This window comes from Pongo pygmaeus, chromosome 8 (assembly GCF_028885625.2).
Source record: "Pongo pygmaeus isolate AG05252 chromosome 8, NHGRI_mPonPyg2-v2.0_pri, whole genome shotgun sequence".
In the NCBI taxonomy this organism is placed as follows: Eukaryota; Metazoa; Chordata; class Mammalia; order Primates; family Hominidae; genus Pongo; species Pongo pygmaeus.
In genome coordinates, this window is record NC_072381.2 from 29,301,674 (window position 1) to 29,307,673 (window position 6,000).

The following is a 6,000-nucleotide window of genomic DNA, read 5'->3' on the forward strand; positions in this document are numbered from 1 at the left end:
TTGAGGCAAAGCATTGACTTCTTTCTAGCTAAGAAAGTCCAAGACGGCATCTTCTTCCAATATTAGGCTGTTTCATCTACACTGAAAATCTGTTGTTCAGTGTAGCCACCTTCATCAATGATCTTAGCTAGATATTCTGGATAACTTGCTACAGCTTCTATATCAGCATTTGCTGCTTCACCTTGCACTTTTATGTTAGGGAAGGAGCTTCTTTCCTTAAACCTCATGAACCAACCTCTTCTAGATTCCAACTTTTCTTCTGCAGCTTCCTTACCTCTCTCAGCCTTCATCGAATTGAAGAGAGTTAGGGTTTTGCTCTGCTGGCTTAAGGGAATGTTGTGGCTAGTTTGATCTTCTATCCAGACCACTAAAACCTTCTCTATATTAGCAATAAGGCTGTTTCACTTTCTTATCATTTGGATGTTCAGCGGAGTAGCACATTTAGTTTCTTTCAAGAACCTTTCCTTTGCATTCAGAGCTCACTTGTTTGGTGCAAGAGGCCTAGCTTTTGGCCTGTTTCAGCTTTTGTCACGACCTCCTCACTAAGCTCACTCATTTGTAGCTTTTTGATTTAAAGTGGGAGACACACAACTCTCCATTCACTTGAATACTTAGATGCCAATGTAGAGCTATTAATTGGCCTAATTTCAATATTGTTGGGTCTCAGGGAATAGGGAGGCCTGGGAAGAGGAAGAGAGATGGGGAATGGCCAGTTGGTGGAGATATCAGAACATATGCAACGTTTATCAATTAAGTTCACCATATTATATAGGTGCGGTTCATGGAGCCCCAAAACAATTAGAATCGTAACATCAAAGATCACTGACCAGAGATCACCATAACAGACAGAATAACAATGAAAAGTTTGCAATATTGTGAGAATTAACAAAATATGACAGAGACACACAAAATGAACATACACTATTGGAAAAATAGCACCAATAGACTTGCAGGGTTGCCAACGAACCTTCAGTTTGTAAAAATCACAGTATCTTCAGAGAGCAAGCCTGACTAACAATTTCTTTCACTTTAAATTCAAAATGAAGGAATACCCTTTCCTTCCGAATGTATCTCATTTAACAAAACTCAAGACTTTTTTTTTTTTTTTTTTTTTTTGAGACAGAGTCTTGCTTTGTGGCCCAGTCTGGAGTGCAACGGCACGATCTCGGCTTACTGCAAGCTCCGCCTCTCGGGTTCAGGCCATTCTCCTGCCTCAGCCTCCCGAGTAGCTGGGATTACAGGCGCCCGCCACCATGCCCGGCTAATTTTTTCTATTTTTTAGTAGAGACAGGGTTTCACCGTGTTAGCCAGGATGGTCTCAATCTCCTGACCTGGTGATCCGCCCGCCTTGACCTCCCAAAGTGCTGGGATTACAGGCGTGAGCCACCGTGCCTGGCCAAAACTCAAGACTTAAGTCATTCATTACAATTTTGTCTGAATTGCAATTAGGAGAGAAACAGCTGCAGTACCTTTGTATCTTTGTCAGTGAAATGTTTATAACAAGGAAAAACAAAAATCTGTTTGAAATCTCCAATAAGCAGCCCCCAGTGCACCATCTAGTGGAAGTCAGGTAGTGTCATAATTAATTTAAAGAAAAAAGTCACAGAAACTCTGAAAACCATTGGGGGAGGGGGAGGAGTCAAAGCTTCAGGTAAGAATACAGGCAAATACTTTACAAACAGCCAAAATATCTTTCCACTGTCCCACACTGCAAGAGGGCCAGGCTTATGAGAATAAATGATTCTTTTTCTGTATAATCAACAGATGATAAAAGTTCCTTTATGGAAATTTTTGCTTGGGTGCTAGAAATTTTGACAGGAGAGTAAAAGTTAAATAAAGCCACTAAAACATAAATAAGTAAATAAATTCTGGGCTAGAGTGACAGCCTTGTGTAAGAGTTGCCTTATATGTTACATGAATATGTTAAAATGTACATGTGAAACAGAGGTATTAGCCACAAAACAAGAGATAACTTCATGATTGGAACAGTTACATTCAGGCTGGGTGCAGTGGCTCACGCCTGTAATCCCAGCACTTTGGGAGGCCAAGGCAGGCAGATCACTTGAGGTCAGGAGTTTGAGACCAGCCTGGCCAACATAGTGAAACCCCATCTCTACAAAAATATTAAAAAAAAAAAAAATAGCTGGGCGTGGTGGCATGCGCCTGTAGTCCCAGCTACTCAGGAGGCTGAGGAAGGAGAATCGCTTGAACCTGGCAGGCAGAGATCACAGTGAGCCACTGCACTCCAGCCTGGACAACAGAGTGAGACTCCACCACAAAGAAAAAAAAAAGAGTTCCATTCAGTAATCCATAAGACATTTTCATGTTCCTGATAAGTAGTAAATTTAACAAAACCTAACAATTCTCTAGAATTCCCTAAGCCTTAACATCATACAAGCGGCTACTCCCAACTACCCATTTCAGCCTGTCCCACACTAATGCCCAAACTCGTTTGGTCAAGTTATTCTAATTAAGAAATTATTCTTCGATCCGTCTATAAATTTACAGTAAACACTTCCCGAAACAAAGTCATAAGTCATGATCAAAATGCATTACACTTCATCAGTATTTTCCTTCTGCATATCAATTATTTCTATTCAATTCAAAAAACGGTACCGAAATTCAATGCTGAGCTAGAGATGCAAACACAAACAAGGTTCTCTAATTTGGAAAGCTTCCCAAAATTTAAAATAGAGATTTTCACACAGCATTCCTAACTTTTGTTTGTTTTGCCTGTGTGGAAAATTACCTTTCACCTGAAATTCAAACTAGCTAAGCAACCTGGATGGAAAGAAAACCTCAGAGATAATATTTCCTTACTTGAAAATAACCATCTCCACCTCTGACCTGTGTATACGGGATCGAATTGGTATGCAGAAGTTGGCTTGATGGCGGGAATCTTACCCAGATTTTGGATTAAATCCATTATAGGTATAAAACAAAGTAGGAGTAAAGTGGGGCAGGATTCCTTTCATTTCTAGGGCTTTCAGTTGACATACCTGTAAAATGGACATGCTATGCACAGCCTGCCTCAGAAGAGTAGGAAGATGGCATACTATATCATTGATAGAGTGCTATAAGCTTCACAATTAAATGGAAATACTGTTTTTGTAGAACCAGAGTGAACCTGCGCATAGAAAACTCTCCAAGGGCCATCGCTGTGACATTACCGCTAAAACTCAATGACCTTCATCAATTCACTTGTAAACAAGCAATATATTGAGCAAGTCAAAGGAAAGGCAGCAACAATCCAAGATACTTCTTTATAAGTAAATCAAATTACGTAATTAATAGCCCAGGATTTACCTGCAAACTATTACTGCCTGACTAGCAGGTGCATCCCCAAAGCCTCGAGTACAGAGACTGTTTTTAGAGAGCCCCCTCTTTTTTTAATGTGAATATTGTTTTTAAAAATTAGAAACAGAAAAAAAATCACAATTCTACTCCCACCCATGGCACAGTGACAGAAACAAGGTCCCACCCCCACAATCCTTTCAAACCTGCACAGGCATTCCTCACGAACACTCCTCCCCCTCATTCCTACCTCACCGCTCCCCACTTCAGCCCAGACAAAGCTGAGTTACTCGGGTGAGTCTACCTGTCACTTAAGCAAAAGCCCCCAAATAGATTCACGCTAAAGGCTGCTTTTAATTTTTTAAATAGCAAATAAGTAAATAAATAATGCGATCGTGTAGATTACACGGCCAAACGCCTGTTCTCAGAAAACATGTAATTAACACGACCAAGTGAAGACGCCTTTCTGGCTTAAGGAAAGAAAAAAAAAGAAGCTAGTCAGCTTATCGCTCCCTTTCAGTCGGTTCTTTTCCCCGGGGAGCCGGACTCTGACTCAACTCCGCAGTTTTTCCTCCACCTGCCGGTCCTCCCCGCCCTTGGTCGGCCCCGCAACCGCCCCCGCCCGGAGTCCCGCGTATCACCAGGGGTCTCCAGGGGTCCTCAGGGTCCCGCCCGAGGCGGCCCCGCCCCTGCCCCGGCCCCGCCCCCTCCCCCACCTCCCCGCAAGGTGCCAGCCGCGGGCTCCCGGGCTGAGGCGCCTAGAGGCCGGCAGGAGGCTCCGGAGGACCGCGGCCCCGCTCTGCCCGGTCACCGGCGCAGGGAGCAGCTTCGGGGGCCGACCCCACCGCCCGCGCCTAGCCCGGGGCTCCGACAGGCGCTCCCCAGAGGCGCCCCATTACCTGCTGTGGGCAGCCGCGGTCCGCGGGCAGGAGGCGCACTCGCTCTGGCCCCTGCAGCCCCGGGCCCGGAGGCAAGGAGGCAGCGACCGCCACCGTCGCAGAGGACAATCGGGAGCCAGCGGGCTCGGCACCGCCGCGGCGGGCGCAGAATGCACGAGCCCAGTGGGAGCCCGGCCCCCGCCTCCAGCCCGGCTAGTAACCAACACGGCCCCCACCCTCGGAGGGGCGGGACCGCGGCTGGAGGGGCGGGGCGGGGCTGCACCGCCCGCGGGTAAGAGAGGACTGCTGATAGGCTGCAAAGGCGGTAGGCGTCTCAGACTTGAAGACAGCCCCTCCAGCAGAACTCCCTCATTGGTCGGCAAGAGAAAACAAAGCTGGGCTCTAATTGGTGACGGCTCTGTAGCTCCTCCTCCTACCCGCAGTCCCCGCAAGTTCCGCCCCTGCCCGCCGGGTCCGCTCGCCCTTGGTTCCCCACTCCCAGGTGGCTGCAGACTGGGGTGTGTTTCATGGACGAGCAACCTCCCTGAAGAGAACCCCGGATACGCAGGTTCATTCGCCAGATGCGAGTTTTCTTAAGCCCCTGCGGTTCTCTAATTTCAGTATGAACTTGGTGAATAACGTAATCTTTAACTTCCTTTGGATTCAGAGAAGTCTCCTAGGTTTAAAAATGCTGCATAAGATTGAGAGGGATATTGTTATGCACGAAAAAAGACATAAGGTGTTTTCACCTTTGGCGACACAGTAGGTGACTTTTTTTCTTATTACCTTTTTGTGTTCCATATTGAACATGTACTACATAATTAGAAAAAAAAATCTTAAATAGAAAAATGAGTAGGGTGCAGAGAATGGTAAAGACAAACTAAGGAAATCCAGAGAACTGATTCTTTCACAATAGAAGAAAACACAGTAAACATGCTCAATATCTGAGGGCTACCCAAAAAAACATGAACTGGTATCAGCGCCCTTCAGCTCTCTTAAAGAACTTTACAGATGTGGCCGAGGTGCCCCCATACTCCTTCCTAACTATCATGTAACCAACACATAATGTGGACAGCACTACACTGCAAACAGAATTAAAGGGAGACTCTGATAGGAAGAATTAGAATCCAAAGTACACAATCAATAAAGCTTTAGAAAAAGGGGTTGTAAAAAGCAGAAGACAAAAAAAAAAATCAGGTAATATAAATTGGAAAGCTCAGCTAATAGAGGGAATTATCAGAAAAAAAAATAATGTGACAACACTTCAAGATGTGATAAAGACTTTGAATGGAAAGCTGAAGGGAGAGGAAGGGGATTGAGATAAGGATCAATGACCTGCAGTTAATATGAGCTCTCAGAACACATCCCCCAGAACTGGTGTCAGCCTAGAAGGCAGGAAGCATTTCTCACCTAGGGACCACTCTCACTTAACTCTCTCTAGCTGCCTTAACATTCTGTTTGTTCTTGTCATTCTCGCAAAGTTCTAAAACAGGCTATTTGAAATTAAGCACTTCCCCCCAGCAACTCTGTGAATTACGTAATAGTGAAAAATGGAGATAGACAAAAAGCAAACCTAAGGAAGGAAAGGAATGTTAAGGTAAACATAAACTTAAAGAGAAGTAAGGGCAAAACACCTGATACAAAGAAGACAAGAAATTCTTTTTTTCTCTCTTATTTCCTGAGAATAAAGTAAAGCTCTTTGGAGGACAGAGTAACCTTATTGCCTAACAAAAAGAGTTTTTACCAAACCTTTCTAATAATAACTGTAATTCTAAACTGTAGTCTAAAAATACGTGTCCTAAAGTAAGTACTTTGAGCAAATAGTTTT

At 44.5% G+C, this 6,000-nt stretch overlaps 1 protein-coding gene across 2 annotated transcripts in view; it reads right to left on the reverse strand.

The window, feature by feature from the left end:
• Positions 1–4,409, reverse strand: part of MPP7 (MAGUK p55 scaffold protein 7) — a 271,223-nt gene extending 266,814 nt beyond the window's left edge. The window contains exon 1 of one of the 2 annotated variants that reach the window (XM_054435739.2): positions 4,194–4,409. The gene's annotated coding sequence lies outside the window, so the exon portion shown is untranslated. The remainder of the gene's footprint in view (positions 1–4,193) is intronic. The other variant, XM_054435731.2, reaches the window with a different exon arrangement.
• Between the last annotated feature and the right edge of the window lie 1,591 nt (positions 4,410–6,000).